The sequence below is a fragment of the Mesocricetus auratus genome, unplaced genomic scaffold, assembly GCF_017639785.1.
Source record: "Mesocricetus auratus isolate SY011 unplaced genomic scaffold, BCM_Maur_2.0 Super-Scaffold_100018, whole genome shotgun sequence".
Classification (NCBI taxonomy): Eukaryota; Metazoa; Chordata; class Mammalia; order Rodentia; family Cricetidae; genus Mesocricetus; species Mesocricetus auratus.
This window is the reverse complement of record NW_024429199.1, coordinates 16,143,247-16,162,321: the sequence shown is the minus strand read 5'-3', so window position 1 is coordinate 16,162,321 and position 19,075 is coordinate 16,143,247. Positions and strand designations below refer to the sequence as shown.

The 19,075-nt window shown below is 36.7% G+C and overlaps 1 protein-coding gene across 2 annotated transcripts in view; it reads right to left on the bottom strand.

Annotated features, from left to right (window-relative positions):
* Nkain2 (sodium/potassium transporting ATPase interacting 2) overlaps positions 1-19,075 on the bottom strand; it is a 1,004,696-nt gene that overhangs the window by 197,158 nt on the left and 788,463 nt on the right. The gene's annotated exons all lie outside the window — the stretch shown is intronic.

Sequence of the window (19,075 nt, the reverse complement as noted above, 5' to 3'; positions counted from 1 at the left end):
CCTTTATGTTAAAAGACAGCTGGCTGAATAAAACATATAGCCTTTGAATATGGAGGAGGAAACTGTTTCTGCCAATCATTATCTTCAATCTTGTTAACTTCTTTTGCGGATTTGTTCATAACGTTTCTTAGAAAATAATCAGAAAACGCTTACAGGCTAGAGATAGTAAACTCCCAGCCCTTTATATGAACTGGCTGGCACACAATGGAGTTGACTGATTATCCACACTGACAAGAGGGTATCAGTGGCAAGCAGACAGAAAGAAGGCACAGGGAATGCATCAAACACCTTCCACTTCTTAGCAAGCCACAGGGGTGACCAGGGTGACTGTATTTCTTCCATGTAGGTGGTGAGGGGCTGTGCCACAACAGAAGCAAACCACTCTCACTCCAGAGCCAAGTGCTCATCTCCTAGGCAGAGCCAGTAGAGATGATTTTATCTCTGTTTTGTGACCTTGAGCCGCTGACTCACACAGAAAATCCTAAGGATTGAGTCATAGCTGAAGAACTCAGACCCTGAAAGGAAGAGCTCACTGGAGAAAAGTGTACTATGGTGTCACTGTCTTCCATGTAGTGACCAGAGAAAGATGGAAGAGGGTATCTCTTCTTCCTGAGGCTATGGAGAAAAGCTTTAAGCATTCCTTGGTTTTTTGGAGCCCATTCCCTATGGAGAGATTGTTATAATTTTAAAAAAAGCAGCATGTGAGAGAAAGATGTCATGCAACAGGCTTCAAGTAGGGTTTTTTTTTTAATTAGGGAAAGGGATTATTAAAATGGGAAAGAGAAGGTGGGAGACAGGCCTCCAGAGATAGTAGCAGCAGGAGACAGGAGAAAGGAAAGGGGGACAGACAGAGGGGAACAGGTAGAGAGAGGGAGAAAAAGAGAGAGGGAAGGCTGGGAGGTAGGTAGGGCCCTTTAAAAAGGGAATGTAGTCAATGTGCACAGGTGGTGCTCTTAGTGGCTGCAGCTGAGTGCGTGCGTATCCTGTCAGAGCCCCAAGAATAGGCCAATACAGAGATGTCTGAATACTAACAGGGATACCTTGCTCAGCCTGGATACATGGGGGAGGACCTTAGTCCTGTCTCAAGTGATGACAGACTTTGTTGATTCCTCATGGGAGGCCTCAACCTTTCTGAGGAGTGGATGGTAGGGGGGGTGAGTGAGGAAAATGTGGGGGAGCAGGAGGATAGGAGGATGAGTAAACTGGAATTGGTATGTAAAATAAGATGGTTTTAAAATAAAAAAATAAATTTAAAAAGAAGGTTAAAAAAGAATTCCTTGGAAACTTGGAGACACAGACCTGGCAACCGACTCAACCAAAGTTACCCGCTAAGTGGCCCAACAAAAATAAAATGATGATGTTTTTGGGAGGCAAATATATTGCTACAGAAAATAGGTACAAAATAAAGAACTTTGAGGAAAAGTTGTAGTCCATCATGAGAGAATTAACTGTGGCTGTATCCCATGGCTTTCCAAAAAGAACAGAAGTTCTGTTAGCAGGAGCATAACAGCTAAAACTCTACCGCCTCATATTCCCAGGTTTTGAAGAAAGAAAAGTAATATGAAAAGGTAGAGCAGGCAAACCGATAGTCACACGCCTCCTGCTGAGGTACCTAATACAAGGTAGTGTCTCTGAAATGCCCAACAATGTACCATGAGCAAGTCAGTTTGATAATCCTTCAAAAGTCTTGTTTGCACCTAAGCACCTTCCCTGTCCCCTTAACTCTTCTCCATTGCTATTCAGGCCTGGAGGAGCAAGAACAATAATTGTTAATTAGGAAATGCGTGGTTATGAAAGACAGAAGGCCATACCACACAGGTATTTCCTATGGAGGGGATGCTAATTTTGAGTGGAACTTGAATATCTTATTACAGTGCTGGAAAGCCACGTCCATCTGTTTGAAAACAACTTCTCACTGTGTAGCTCTGGCTGGCCTGGGGCTGGATGTATACACCAGATGTGGCTTAGAATGTACGGAGCTCCACCTGCCTCTTCCTCCAAGTGCTGAGATTAAAGATGTGTACCACCATCCCTGGTCAGCTACTTCCCTTTGTAAAAGAGATCAATCATTTAGGGAACAGCAGTGACTTCAGATGGGTTCTTGTGTCAAAGAAACAGGGAATCTGTCATGTCTTTGATCTTGTTGCAACTGAACCAGAATCTGAGCAATGGGTAGGTTTTCAGGGTCAGCTCTATGAGAAAGTAATAATGTTTTCTGCTTCTTTTGCAGTAGTCCTCAGTGAATATATGATTACCTAAGGAAACTAGAGTTATGACCAGGGATGAGGAGGATGAGGAAAATGGCTTAAAATGGCAATTAGAGCAAGCTCAAGATGTAAGGTTAACCAGGTCTACACAGTCCAAATCTACACAGTCCAAAAATAACACAGTCTGGTCTCTGATAGCTAGGGCTCTTTAATGTAGTCAGCTCAGGATCTCAGTAGTCCTCCTTCTCTCACAGAAAATCATTCCCAGAGATGAGGCTCCATTGGAAAGGATGGCAGAGAGGACTTTACGAAACTGAATGTTGGCTATTTGCATTATTGCTTCTCATCTTTTGGGGCAAGACTTATTTCTCATATAAAACTAAAGTTAGTAAACAATTATGATGGAGTCCTCTCTGGTGTGAGCATTATTTTCAGACAGGAACTAGGGCCTAGGCCATGATTTGGAGAATCTGGTTGTTGACTATCTCATTAAGCATGGGGCAATCAGAACTTCTGTGAAATCCCTTCTCCCTTGGAAACTCTCAGCACACCAGTACAGTTGGTCTCCACAGCTTCCCAAGAATTACATTAAGGCATTGACGTAGGCAAAGTTTATGTGCAGTAGAGCTCCTATGATCAGCAACATTAACTTATCACTCTATCTTCTAAAAGCTGATAGAAAAGGAGGAGAGGAGAGACTTGCCAGGATCACCTACCTATGCACCATTAAAACATAGCTAAAATATAAGAGGCAATGGATACAATAGATGAAAGCATCTAGGAAGCTAAAACACGAATATCTCAGTTCACTCAGTCAGCTCCTCCATGTTGGCAATAAGGAAAACAGAACAAGCGCTATCTATAAGAAAGACAATATTGTAGAAACTTTTATATCTATCTATCTATCTATCATGTGTGTATGTATGTATGTGTGTATGTACACATGTGTATGGGTATGTGGGTAAGGACGTCAGGGGATGGTTTGCAGGAGCCAGTTCTCACCTTCCCGGAAACATGCACCATTATCTGCTGCGCAGCCTCACTAGCAAAAGTCAACCCGTTAAAAGACCATGGTGTTAAAAGACAATCTTTACAAATATTTAATATAAATGAAATATTTTTGGATGGTACCTTTGATTTTCCTCCATATTTAAAGTGTTTTACCTGAGATAGGGGGTTAGGTTTGATTGACTGGCCAGACACTATGCCTTCCATTTTTGTGTAGATTCTAGGAATCAAATATGGGTTCTCATGCTTACAAGGTAAGTACTTTACCAGCCGAGGCATCATGCTATCCTAGTTCTTCTTGCTAATGTACTGCCCGCATTCTTTCTTCAGGACTATTGTAACAAAGCAGTATAAACAGCATGGTTTCAGACACTGACAAATTTATTGTCGTGCTGTGCCAGCAGCTCTGTCTGCTATCAAGGCACAGTCAAGGTGGTTTCTTTTGATCATCAAGAGACAATTTTTGCCCAAGCCTTTGATGACATAATTGTAGTGTTTGGGACTCTTTGACTCCCAAATTGTAACCATGATCTCTGCTCTCATTTCTAGAATATAATACCTTATGGGCTGTGTTAAAATACTCTCTCTATACAAGCAATTCATTCATATTTACTTAAAACTTCATGAACTAAAATAATCTTAACTGGTTACACCTAATTACTGTATTTCCAAATAAACTCACATTTAGTGGCAAGGACAATTGGGATTGCAATATATGAATGAATTTGGAAGAGGCGCAGCTCAATCTATAATGCTAAAGTCTGATAGCTAAGGATTATCAGAACCAAACTGCATGAATGACAGGCACTACATTTCTCTTCTTTGTTTTTTGCATTACCTATTTTATTGCCCACTATTAGCATGTAGCTTAAAAATCATACTTCCCATAAAATTAACAACCAAAATAGCATTATTTGTCCATAGTTTCTGCCATTTCCAAGTATCTTATTAAAAAGTCATATTCATCTGTTTGAAATTGTTTCTTAAGGTATTCATTTTCATTTTGTACATATTATGCCATATTTGCATTATTATGACATCATTAAACTATTTATCCACACGTTCCTATAGAAGGTGTGAATGAGAATGCTTAGGCCATGGGCTCCTCTATTTTTGACAATTCTGCATAATTTTCTCTAAAATTTGATTAAATCAATAGTATAAAATTTATGACCATATAAATATTTTTATGGCTGAGCTGAGTTGTGAATTATGAGAGCAATTTCTTTCTTATATAACATTTTTTCCAGGAGTTAATAATTCCTTCCCACCAAAAAAAACATACTTTATGTTTTTGAAGTAGTCAGGTTCAGAGAAAAAATGAGCCAAAAGTGTATTTTTCCCCTCTCAAATGCATAATCTTCCTCCTATGAACATTCTAGGTCAGAATGTTAGATTTGTTGCGGTCTGTAAACCTACATTGAACATTATTACCATGCAAAGTTCCTATATTTCATTGTGTTCACTCTTGATACATAGTCTCTGGCCTTAGAAAACATTAACCTGCTATCCCAGTATCATAGAGAATCATTTCCTTGCCTTGGCATTTCTCTGTGCCTCACATATTGTCCCTGTCACCTTGCTAACTGATAGAAGAAGCTGTTCTGTTTCATTTCATGAAGTTTTCTGCATCATTGCAATCACTCTGTGTGTGGATTTTTCAGACTGGCCTCTTTCACTTAATAGTACACATGTAAGTTTGTTCTTCTCTCATGACCTAGTAGCTGCTGTTTTAATATTAAATAGCACTTTCATTGTCTGTGTAAAATCACAGTTATTTTATCTATTCATTCCACTGAAGGACTTCTTGACTGACTTAGAGTTTGGGCAATTATGAATAAAGTTGTTATAAATATTCGTTGTGCAGGGTTAATATGGACATCGGATTTCAACTATTTGAGTAAATACTGGAGAGCGTTATTGCTGGGTTATGTGGTAAAGGCATATGTATCTTTGTAAGAAACTTCCATATTGTCTTCCAAGTGACTGTACTATCTTGAGATCTCGTTAGCAATGAATGCTGGTCTCTGTTCCACATTCTCATTAGCATTTAGTGTTGCCATTTTTTCTAGATTTTTGGTTACTTTACTTATGAATGCCCAGTCATTCTATCTCCATTTGCCAAAAATGGCTGTTCTTTTCTGCACATGTTCTCTATTCCTTTGTCAAGAGTCAAATGACCATATTTACCTGAGTCTATTTTAAGCTGTCTGTTCTGTTGCACTGATTTCCCATGTATTCTTTCATTAGTACTGCACTGTCTTCATCAATGCAGCATTGTAATTAATCCAGAATTTAAAATGAGTTAATCTTCAAATTCTAGTCTTTTTCTTAAACAATGTGTGCCTTTACTGGATATTTGTCTCTCAGGAAAAATTTTAAAATTAGTTTCCTAATATCCACAAAATAACATTTATAATGCTAAGATGTTTGAATCAGTGGATCAATTCAAACTTGAATCTTCATATCAATGAGCATGGTTTATCTTTCCAGTTATTTAGTTCTCCGGGTTTTCTGCAAATTCTGTAATTTTCCTGATATTTATCTGATTTCTATTTTGTCATAATTTTTAACAGCTTTTTGTGGTACTACTATAAATTGCATTTTTAAATTTCAAATTCCATTTGTTAATTGTTGATATCAAGTGATTTTTATGTATTTCTGGCAGGCATTTTACAGCTGTATAGTTCTAGGATTTTTGATCACCTTTTCTTTATTTTATATAAAGATAACATGTCATCTGTGAACAAAGACAGTGTTATTGCTGCCTTCCCATATGCGTAGCTGTAGCTTCATTACATATTGATCATAATAACTAGAAGTTCCAATACAGTGTTCAGAAGTGTGAATTAGAGCTTCCGAGAAGTAGCTATACCCACAAAGCAGACAGACTGATTAGAACTGCAATGATTTCAGAGAGTTGGGAGGCTACAGGATCACAGTTTAATACAAATTATCTTGGGCTGTCTTTATGCTCTTTAATAGCCATCTATTGACCACTCTGTATATTATCCATCATCCTTGTGACTGTTAAAGCAAGTCTTTTTGGATTGTATAAGCAGGGCTTCTAGCTGTCACCAACCAAAAAGCTAGGAATATTATCCATAGAATGTCCAATGCCTGAAGCAAATATTTGTTTTTTTCTTCTTTGCTGTAACTTGCCTACCTGATGTACCTACTAATGTTTTTGTAACTGATCTCGATCTATGACTTTCTTTACTCTGCTACTACAGAAACTTCATTACATTGTTACAGTGTTTGAACATGGAATATGGGATAATCTAAACCTATGGTCCCAGTCAATGATCACCCCCTTTGAGAGATGTGTATTTTTCTTATTATTAGTACGAATGTGCAGGCAAGATTGTCTTCTGTCTGGTCTTAGGAGCAGGGTTCTAATTTCTCTGTCATGGATAAAATGATATTAGCTGTAGGTATTTTTAGATACACTATCTACTAGAGTCCCACTCTGTTCCTAATATGTTTTTTTATTTTTTATGCAAATCATGAATGGGTATTTGGTGTTCCCAATCATTTTTTTCTGATATGATAATGTAATTTTGCTTTTTTCAGCCTTGTAAATGTGCTCTAGATGTGTGATACAAAGTGAGATTTAATGAGGATGGACTGGAGGATGAATGTAATTGGTTATCTAGTGCTGGAAGAACTCAGCCTACTTTAGAAATTTTGCTTACATTGTAAGGATTAACTTAAGTAGAAAGTAGATATAACAAAGATCCAGAGATTATGCAACATAACATCTACGACTTAGTTCTATCCACCCCACCCCTGCTTTGTGTGATATAAAATGCTAAAGAGCTGCACATCAACACTAGGGAGATCTAACTTATTTTGCTTCCATGGAAACTACCTCCAAAGCTAAGTCTCCCTGAAATGAATATTGGAATTCTGTGCTTCATTCTGCAGTCTCCCTTATGATAGGAAGTTTTCTCAATAAGCACACTGATATGATGTATTATGTTAAATAATTTTAAATATTGAATCAGCATTATACTACTAAGATAATTTACTCTTGACCATGATACATAATTCTTTTTATTTACTATTAGAATTGATTTGTTAGTATTTCATTATTGATCTTTGTAGCTGTGTTGACATGGTAGAGCTTTCTTGCAATGTCTTTGAATTTGGAATTGAGGTAATGTTAGCTAGCCTTATAAAATGAAGGATGAAAGTATGCTTTCTGATTTTACCTTCTGCAAGAGGTGAAAACTAATTGGTACACATTCTTCCTTAAATATTTGGACAAATTCACCACTGATCCCATTTGGGTTTGGTGTTTCTTGTCTTGAAAAGCTGTTGTTGATTTAATTTTCTTTAATAGATGTAGGACTATTGAAGTTCTTTGTCATTTAATGAGTTTATCTTGGCAATTGAATATGTGGATGCAGAATTATCAGTAACATTACATTGTGACCTCTCTGTTTATTGGCCATAGATGATTTATAGTAATATTCCTGTTCATTTCAGGTATTAACATTTGCTCTCTCTTATGCTCTCTCATTCTTTTATGAACACATATAACACACACACACACACATATGCACACACGCAAACATGCACACATTGTATAGAGGCTTACTGATTATTTTCAAAGAGCCAGCGTTTCGTTGTATTTTTTTCTCTGTGGATTTCTTGTTTTAACATTATTGATTTCTCTTTTAATTAAAAAATCTTTTCCTCTTATTTTGGAAATAATTTTCTCTTTCTTTACTGATGTGCTAAATAAAAAGATTAGGGTATTGATTTGACATCTTTCTTCATAGCATTCAGTGTCATAAATTTCCTTATAAGTAGTAATTTTCCTTATAATTTTTGTTTTCATTTACTTTAAATATTTAAATTTTGCATATATGTAGTATGTATAATATATATAGTGTATGCAGTGTTGATTTATGAATTTTTTAACATGTGTGGTTTAATCTACAAATATTTTGAGATTTCACTTTTGTTAATCCATCACATTTTTTTTTTGGTATATTCAAAAGTCTATCTACTGTCTCATACCAAATGGTCACTTCTGAAAATATACAAATAAGTAACATTATATGAACCAAACAGATTATATTTAGGAATATGTATATGCATATATGCATTAAATAACAATTAGTTTAAAAAAAAGAGGCTATGAGTTTGAAGTATAGCAGGTAGGCATATGTGGGAGATTTTGAAGGGAGGAAAGGAAAGGGAGAAATATTGTAATTATACTATAGTCTCAAAAACAAAATTAAAAATATATATAAAACTTCAATAAAGTCTGCCTATTACTTAATACTTCTTTTAATCTATTCAATAGAATTATAAAGACTAATTTAAATTAATTTATCCATGATAGCCCATGTAGAATAATTCCATTTAATTTCATATATGAACTCTTTTGCCAGAGGCCTAAGTCAAGGAATAAGCCTTGTCTCATGTTCTCTCAGGGTCCAATGATTTAATGCATATACATTTATTATTATTATGAACCAGATTAATATTCTAAGATGGACTATGCATGCATTTTGTTTTAATATTAGAAACTATAACTGTAACATTTCTTCTTTGTCTTTCCTCCTTACAAACTCTACAATATACCCTTCCATGCTATCTTTTAAATTCATGGCCTCTTCTTTCATTAAAAGTTATTACATGAATATATGTTTATGTATATACATATATTACTAAATATAACCTCATCATTATATGCAATGTCATTTGTATGTATGTTTTCAGGGCTTGACATCTGTTTGACATCTGTCTTAGTTAGGCTTTCTGTTGTAGTGAAGAGACACCATGACCACATCATCTCTTCTAAAGGAAAAATATCACAAAGAAATCCTGTATTGAAAAAAAATAAATGCAAGAAAAACCATTTAATTGGGGCTGTCTTATAGCTTCAGAGGTTTAGTCTCTTATCTTCTTGGTGGGAAGCATGACAGTGCACAGGCAGACATGGTGTTGGAGAAGGAGCTGAGAGTTCTACATCTTGATTCTCAGGCAGCAGAAACAAGAAATTATGTCCCACACTGGGCAAAGCTTGAGCATTTGAGACCTCAAAGCCCACCTCCACAGTGACACACTTCCTCCAACAAGACCACATCTACTCCAACAATGGCACACCTACTAATAGTGCCACTTCCTATGATCCAATCATTTAAACACATGTGTCCATGGAGGCCATGCCTATTCAAACCACCACAGCACTTGAAAACAAATTGGTGTGCTCATTCCTGGGAAAGACCACCTCTCTTCCCCTGCTTTACTTATTTGCCTCTAATTATTTATGTAGTGTTTAGGGTTGTGGACTTTCCCCATCTATTTTGGCATTTGAGTTGGTGCTGTCCCTATTCAGACCATGTTCTGGAAATCATATTGGTGACACTTTATGGGTGTGGCTTCTCATATTACAATCTCACATAGAATCTCTGCTCTGCTGGCTCTTACAATCTTTCTGTTCCCTTTTCTAAAATGGTCCCTGAAGGCTTATTCTTTTGATACACAGAACTGGATATGACACATCACTGACCAATTCTTGTTAAGATGCCCAATTTCTTGTAACTGTCCAAGATGACTTTAATGACTTCTTCATCTAGATTAATATCTAGACAGGATGCCATTTTTTTGGTCTATCTTTCCCTAGAGGTTTAGCTTTAACAATTTTACAATTATAATTTTACTCCCACTGCTTTCCAGGTATAAGTTTCCTATTTGCCAGGGGTCGTTTTTAGAGTTTGAGAATAACACTTTTGAAATGTGGTTGTCAAGGACAATGGCCCTTCTATTTCATCCTTCATGAGAACATAGTGAGCTGCTACTCACTGTTAAGTGACAAACACAGATGAACTGTTCTTATTGACTCGTCTCCTTTTCTACTATTTTCCAGTACTTCTCCATTTGTTCACTCTATTATTTATAATCACCTACCCTTTGTCTAAATAATGTTGAGTTCAATTTGTCTTCCCTATTATAAAGTGGATACTATTTAGGCATTTATTTGAGAACTGAATAGCCTTCCAGGTCTATTTAACTTGGAGCTGATTTCAGTTCAGCTGAAGTTTCTTTCTCCTATTGCAGTAGTTCAAGTATGATCTGTCTTGCCATTTTAAAAACAAGTGTCAAGAGTAATTTCTCTTTAACATTTGTCATGTCTTTTTCTTGTCTGGTTTCTTCTGTCATTATGCAGAGTACATTCTTCATTGCTTCCTTAAGAATAGGTGAATGATTTTAAGTCCAATGTACTTTTTTGGGTCCTTTTATATTAATTAATGTTTTAGCTGAACATACTTCTTGTTTGAAGGTCATTTTTCTCTTAGAATGTATGGGCATTTCTTCAATATCTTCCAGTTTTAATCTTCCACTTAAAAATTCTTATACCTAAAACGATTTCAGGAAACATTTGCTTAATAGCTACATTTTCAGTAGAGAACAAAATAAATCCACTAAGATGAGGAGAATGCTTGGAAAGTTGACATGGACTTGAGCATGTGCTAGTCTGTAATGAACTAACTTGTGAACCTTTCTCTGAACTACAGTTCTTCAGAATTTGACTGATAAACAGCTCTAGAAAAAAAATAAATCATGAAGGAAATACAAGTGACAAGGTGGAATGGACTGGACAGTAGCATATTCTATAGATGGGATCAGAAATTAAATGTAATTATGCCCAAGTTGGTGCTATCAGAAAGTGGGAGCAATTGAAAAAGTGACTTCTAGTGGGGATTCTTCTTGTCATTGTGGGCATGCATGGAAGGGACATTGGTCCCTTCTTTCTCTTTCTGCATCCTGACCATGGTGTATGCAGCTTTACTTTGTCACTCACACCCCAAAATGAAAGAGTACTATAGCATAGCTTCAAAAGCATTGGAACCAAGCAATTATGGAGTGAAACCTCTAAAACTACAGGTTAAAATAAGCATTTCATTTTTACCAGCTGGTTTCCTAAGGTATGTGTTATAGTGGAAAGTTAACACTCTATAGACATAAATCAACTTCGATTTATACTTAAATATTTTCAGATATTTTATCAGGTCACATATGTCAACACTATAATTTTTCTTGCATTAAGCATAAATATAGAACATTCTCAAACAAATGAAGTGCTGATATAATTTTTCCTCCTGAAATCTCTGTGACCTGTTTTCATTTTTTTGCCACTTTCACCTGTTTGTCTTAAGTCAGAAAACATACATGCGAAGCAGGAGTAGAAGGACGTCAGGACAGCATTATATGTACCCCACGTCTTTCAATCTGTAGATTGCATTTTCCTGAAGTAACTTTTAAGTTAAAATTCAGGCAAATTATGCTTCCTTTATATTTCAAATATTATATTACTTCCTCTTTTTCCTACAGATGAGCATCATTGAGAATTAACATACTTAAGTTTTTATAGTGTTTCTAAGTATTCATACATCCATTCATAATACATGCCATATTTTATATTTTTGAAGTGTAATAACAAGAAATAAACTTTTAGCTTTAGTTTCTGGAGTTATGTAAGGTAGACTCATGGTAGACTTCTTTTCATTTAGATTTAGAGCCTCTAGTGGGCTTTCAGTTCAGAAGCCCTCCATTTCTTTCTTGGAATTTGCCTTGCATTGCATCTTCTTTTCTCCACTTTCCCCATTACAGCTGATAGGAGCTTCCAAAAGTCGGTTATTTTAATTCTGGGACTACCTCATATTTTCTTTTCTTTCATATTGCTTATTTTTTCTCTCTTTCTTTCATTCAGCATCTTTCTTAAATTCCCAACCAAGTACTAAAGTATTTTTGTAATACTTTGAGTCTAGTATTTCATTATTTTCTATTGCTGTCTTTAGTATTGCCAGTTTTTTTGGTGAGTTTAGATTCTTTCCAAGTTTCTTGACTGTTTTAGTTTTAGAGTTAAATCTTTTATATTGTTTTTACTATCAAAATTGTATATTTATCAGAACTTATTAATCAAAATTTTATTTATCAAAATAAATCAAAACTTATTTTATCGAATAAATAGATAACTAATTAAATACCATTAAAATATGATCAAGGGTCTAGTCTAAGCCAATCGCAATGTTCCTGCCTTTGTAAGTGATGAATTTGGAGGGGAAGAGATACAAAACAAATATTTAAGTGTATTGAAAACACTTAAGCTCTCCCAAGTGCTTCAGTTGATGGGGGGCAAGGGGAACTCTCCTGCCAGGCAGGTGAGGGGCAAGAGAGGAAGGGAACCCTTCCCTTGCCCACATGACCACATCCACACAACAGACAAGTATAACTGATTCTGTTATGGGGGTGGTGGGTAGGGGTGTGTGAGCCTGTCCCAGGATGTGAGTTAGGGGGTCCCGCCCACCTCTTATCTGCCATGTGGTGATGAGGGTGAGGGAAAGAGGACTCCCCTTCTTGCCATTTGCCACCTGCAACAGGCTGGAGAACTGGCTTTTGGGGCATAATAGTGGGAGAGCTGGTTTGCCCCTCACGAGCTGTAGGACTCAAGAGAGTGGCAACTGCCCCTTGTCTGGACAGCACAGACAAGGCCCTGCTGGTGTAGGTGCCAGTGAGTTGGCCTATCCCCTTGCTGCTTGTTGCATAGGGTGAGCTTGCTGGGGCAGTGCTAGAGATCTCACGCTGGTGATGAAGATGAGGGAGATTGGGCAGCTAGCAAACCCAGCTACTGCCCAGGCCCAAGACCAGGGCTATGAGTTGGCCCACCCTAATGTCCACCACATCTATGATCTGCTGGCTGGTGCACATGAAGGGGGTAGTCCTGCAGATCCAAAGCTACAGGATCTCCATGACACAGGATGTCCAAGAGGAGCCCCAGTGAGGGCTCAGCAGAAGCCAGAGGCCTCAAACCAGACCAGTGACTCATTGCAGTGAACACTTGAACGTAAAGATGTGTAGACTAAAGGATGTCCTGTGTGCTCACTGTGTCACACTAAAGCTTACATGGAGAGATTTTTTTCTTTTCTTTGAAATTTTATTTTATTTTGTTTTGTTTTTATGGAGGAGGGGTGGGGAGGTTTCAGGGCCAGAGAGCAGATGCGAAGGGATGGGGTAATAAATGGGATCATGATACATGGTGTGAAATCCACACAGAATCAGTGAAAGGTTAAAAAAAATACTTCTGTATTTTGCTTTAAATAATGAAGAAAAATATATTCAATAAATAGTATGATTAAATGTTAGGAATAGAAAAGAAAATACTACACTGTTTTACATAGAATACTAAGAAGTCTTTTTCTCTCTTATTCCCTTCTTTAAAATAAACCAACTCAGTGTTGTGCATTTGTGCATATGTACTTGAGTGTGGGGCCATTGACAAAGCATGGAAATTGTACCATTCTAAACTCAGGAATGATACTCTTTTCGCCAGCAGATGTGAACCATGAATAACCCCTCACTATGGTGTGGGTAGGAGATCCTTTACCTTAACTATGCTGGTATTTGGTTGGCTTGATCCTGGCAGGTCTTGTGCAAGTAAGCGCTATTGTCATGCCATTAGAGACCATTTCACAGCACTCCCCGCCCCCATCTCTTGCTCTTACTTCCTTCTGCTACTTCTTCTAAGCTACTCCTTGAGCCTAAGTGGTCGGTGGTGAGGGGTGAAATTTAAAGAGTCTCTGTGTGCAAGTTCAATGTTTTCAGTATTTCAACCAGATATTATAAATTCTTTTCTGTAAAACAGACTGTCTGTAGATCTCTTGGGGATTCTATTTTAGTTACAGTAGCAATTCCTGAATGTAATTTGCTTCATGTATAATAACTGGTTATTTAATTCCTGTGCATTTTGTAAGTTGAGCTCAAAATTATGACTTCTGACACATTGAACAAGTCTTGATAGCACAGCAGAAGGCAGAAAATCACAAAACAAAATTTCATAATCTATATAGATTACCAGCAAAAAAAATAAGCCAAATCAACACAGAAATTTAGCATATGTAAATGCCTAAATCCAAGAAAATCTTTCATAGTTATACGCTTAGATGAGAGTAGTAACAAAAATGTTTATATTAGTATATTTATTCACCTGTTTTAATAAGTCTTCAAAAGTTCATATGTAAGGACCCCATTATTGGTCATGTCATTTTTCAAAACAACAAGGGCCGATGTGTTACATAAAAGCTGCTATTAACACAAAAACTTTGTTTCTGACAGGGCCTTTATGTATTCAGGTCAATGTAAGAAGCTTAATTGCTCAACAAATAATGAGCATTTGATTAAAAAATGTTGACAAGCAAATGAGAAAATGATACCAGTGGCATTTCAGTATTTGAATAGAACACTAAACTTTACTTTCCCAGTAAATGGCATTTGAAGAAGAGTTTGACAGTTATGATAGCAGGCACTTCAGAACTGAGATGTGGAGGGTAAGAGTTAAGACGTGCAGGAAAAATCAGAGATATTATCTTGAATTTATTGAGTTTTCCTTAATCCTTTACTTCTGAAACAAATATAAAAAAAAACCAGTATCTTCCTTTTCTGAGTACCCTAGTTTATATCAGAAAGACTGGAAATGGAATTTTTTCTAATTATTATAGTCTATGGTATTGTTATAGTTATTAGTACTATTGTTTCTTGGTTGTGCAGGCACACGACCACAATCCCAACACTAAGTTCCTGCAGTAAGAGGATCATGAGTCGAAGGTCTATCTGAATTATATAGAAAGTTCAAGACAAGACTAAAAAAAGTATGACCTCATGTTGAAAGTCAGGATCTGATTATGTAACTCAGTAGTAGAACTCTGTTCTAGCATGTGTTAGGTCATTGGTTCAATCCATAGTACTGCAACATAATCACTCTTATACTATACCCAAACCACTCTACTAGGCTGCTGCTACAATGCACTATTTATAAAGACAAAATACAATGTGAATTATGGATAGTGTCAGGACCCATGAAGATGGCTCCACTTCATCTTGGCTCAAGGTCAGAGAGTTCAAAATTGTCCTTAGTAAGTTATAAGAACTAAAGGTCTAAGGCATGGCTACAGTAGAATGTTGGCCTCAGGTGTCTTATCTAAATAACAACAGAATTGGTATGAGGTGTGGTTAATATTGACCCTCAAGGCCAGATAACAAGAAACTGAATCTAAGGTGTGGTTATTGAATCTTTGGAGAATTGAGGAAGAAAATCTGTTTGTTCTGTATACATGATACCATGTTCCCCTTTTTGGTTAAGGTATTTAAGAATGGTGAATTGCCCTCCTGACTCTATCCTGTGTCTTTGTCTTTTTCTTAAGTGTCTTTACATGCCCTTTATCCATCCACACTCCCCCTCTCAGGTACAAACTGAGGGTAAGTCAGCTGGATCTGGCTGAAGCCCTATAAATACAGGCTCACACAGGATAGTCCATGCATAGAACTTTAGAAAGTGTGATGCTGGAGGACATTTTGAGACAGAAGGAATGGTAGTGCTTACATAGACGCTCAGCCTAGGAAAAGGCATTTTTAAGTAGAACAGATAAAAAATAGTCAAAATTTGAGAGCTATAACAACTTCACCGTAGCTTTATAATTATGACTTGGATTTTTCAAAATGGAAAACTATGAAATTGATTTGAGGACATAAGATGAACCTAGACAGGGGCAGATATAAATGCCAGGTCAGTTAATCCCAGCTCATTGATAGAGTTTACTCAATGACAGACAGATTGTGCAGCTCAGTGTTAGACTGTTTGCATTCTGCGTATTAACAATTCTGCTCTTGAGTCAACTGTGCAGAAGACATGGCAAGACTCATGTAAAGACTGCATTAATTGCCATTGTGAGTGGTGCCAAAGATGCTGGAAATAACCTGTGAACTGTTCTTCTGAGTTACTTGTAGTAGGACTAGGATCATTGCCTCCAATATTTTCAGAACAGAATGGTGACCAAGTCAAATTCCCTTTCTTACCATAAAACATTACTCTGGTTTCAACATTAAGTGGATGTCAAGCAAATACATCAAACCCAAAGATATAATAATCCTTGAAATTAAAATGTGGGCATCAAGAATCTTTATACATGTATTGTTTAAGATTGAGATAGTTTTGAGGAACCCTAAGAAGAATAATGCCTTCCAGTTAGGAGAGGATATTGTAGCCAGGATAGTGGAGAAGACTGATTTTCAAAGCAATAATTACATTACTAATGAACATTTACTTATAAACTAATGTATAAGGTTTAGCATATCTGAAAACATTGCCATGTATCACAAAGTCAAAATACACATGCATTGCAATTCTAGGAAATCCTAAAACATTCTTACAACTTGCTGGTAGTAAAAATATGGCTATAACTTTAGGACAGGAAGATGCAGGTGACAAAATATTGTTTTGAGAGGTTAGACAAACTTTAAATGCTCTTTATTTAACTAATTTGATGAACTCCCATTCTGTAGGAGCAACACAAAGCATGAGGAAGTTCATACTACCAACCATGAATCCAAAATGTGATTCATTCTATTAGTTGATGCACTTAAAAGATGCTGATGGAACATTAAATAAACATCTGCTCTACTTTTTTCCAGATTTTCAAACTATGGATAATGCTTGGATTTGCTTTACTTCACATGATACCTTCAGCTAGGTCTAATTCCAGTTCCTGGTTCTTGTCTTTAGTTATTGGAGTACAGATTTTAAACGTAGTTGTTAGCATGGGAAGTATTACAAACACCAATCTAAAAAGCATATGAGGAAAGCCCAAGGATAAATGAATTCATAAAATGTAGTGTTTAACTACAACCCAAAAAACAAAGTGTTTGTCCTACTATGCTATATTCATTAAAGATTGAATATAAAGTATATTTTAATGTAAAGTATCTAAAGCCCAAAGCCATTTTACTAACCCTTGTGTGAAAATTTTAACATGCCCATGTTCCAGCAAAGGCCATAATTTTATTTCTTAAAATCTTATCTTGACCATTTTTGTAGACCAGAAAACATTTTCTGTTTTCAAATAGCCAGGCTCCATATTTTATATCAACATTGCTTGAGAACTGTTTTTAATGGAATTGTTTTGTTTCTCTTATGAATAACCCACACAAACCTCTTCATTTAAATGTTTACTTTAGGTTGCCTATTCCAATGAGTTTTTCTTCTTTAGTCTTTCCTTCAAGATCACCTGGTATACCATGGTATGCGTGGTATTTGTTTATTTAAATCGGCAACAGTGGTAGATGCTGTTGGCAAGTTGCCTTTGTGTTTTCTTAGAATTTAGGAATACAGACTATGTAGTCACTGGTTATGCCGAGATACATATTAACTCTCAGCTGGAGAAAAGAGTTAAGAGAGCAGTCAGAGAGACCAGAAGAAAGGAAGGGGATGACTAAGGAAAAAAGGAAAGGGAAAGAGAAAGAATTCTGTAAAGGAAGTTTAACACCAGTTAATTGAACCTCCCGGTTTAATGTCTCCGTTTTTCTGACTTTCAGAATTAGGATAATCGACTATGAATGGCATCTGAATTTGGAGGTATGTTTCATCTGTCTCCCACAGTCGTGAGCAGATGCCAGAGGCAGAATTTTTGTAGCTGGTTCCAACAATGAAAGATCATCTTCTCTGGGCATTGTGGTTTCAGTGCAGTGAAACCTCTCTAGCAGCTGTCCCTGCTGTTATCTCACTTTAGCATTTACTCCCTCCCCACAGGTATCTTTCCCTTCTTGTGGCTGTTCCTTTTCTTCTGGAAAGAGCTTTGAAAAGTGATCTACATTCTCTCTAGGGGCTCAGTCAGGCAGAGAACAGGTTAGCTATTTCAAGACTTGTGGCTGCCATTTAATCACTTACCTGACGGCTACCATCCCACCATTTTTAAAGCACATTTGTGAGGAGTTTCAATCAGCATGGAGGCACAGAGGGGTTTAAGGATAGTGAAGGGTTAGTGACATGTAAGGGACACTGAGCATCTTTCTCAATAGTTCACCATCATTACTGCCATTCATATCCTTCCTATAAGTGCAGCCAATCTCCAACTGTCGCTGTCATTTTCCCAATGCCAGAAATTCTGTAGAGAACCTGTGCTTTACTCTGAAGACTTTAACTTGTCAATATGCTTGACCGTGGAAGCTGATCTCATTTGATTCATAGTTCAAAGTACCTGCTTGCTAAATTTGTTATCAGAGATACTAATGAGGTTTTATGTCCTTCCCAACGTTTATTTCCATTTCTGGTAAGACTTGATTCATGGGGAAATAGCTCCCAATGGCAGGAAGCTGGAGGTGAATCAAAAGTTTGTGTTATCGACCATGGACTTCACAGTCATTTTTTCCCAGTTATTAAGAAAAGACTTAGCTGGAGACAGAAGGAAGTGCTAGTTAACAAGATTTCTCTGTAAAATACCTGGAAATCCTTTTGTTTTGAAGGAAAAAAGGGCACCTTTCAGCTTGTTATAAATTCTTTAACTTGTTGCTAAATGTGTGACAATATGTGTTACTGAAAGGAAATACAATAAAATGTGTTGTGTTCGTTGGCTAGCCCAGATACACTTGGATGTGAAAATTTCTATCCGTATTTAGCACAAGAAGAAAATAAAACTGATAGTCTACATACCTGAATCAAGTTATTTTTCTAAAGAAATAATATTTCATAATAATATGTTGTATGATGTTAAGCCTTCTCATTGTACCTTGCTGCATCCCAAGGAAATTCTCTGGCTTGCCTATCAATTATAACCTATCAATCAACCAATGCCATATTTGGGTGCCAGCTAAATGACTCAGCAAAGCCGCATGTTTCAGAGCCTGACAACCTGAGTTTGATCTCTGGGACTCCCATAGTGGAAGAAGAGAGCCACTTCCCACAAATTGTCTTCTGACTGCCACATGTATGCTGTGGCATGCAAACACACTCCATGTATGTCTGTGTACATGTGTGTGTGTGCATGCATATAATAATAAAATATAATAAATAT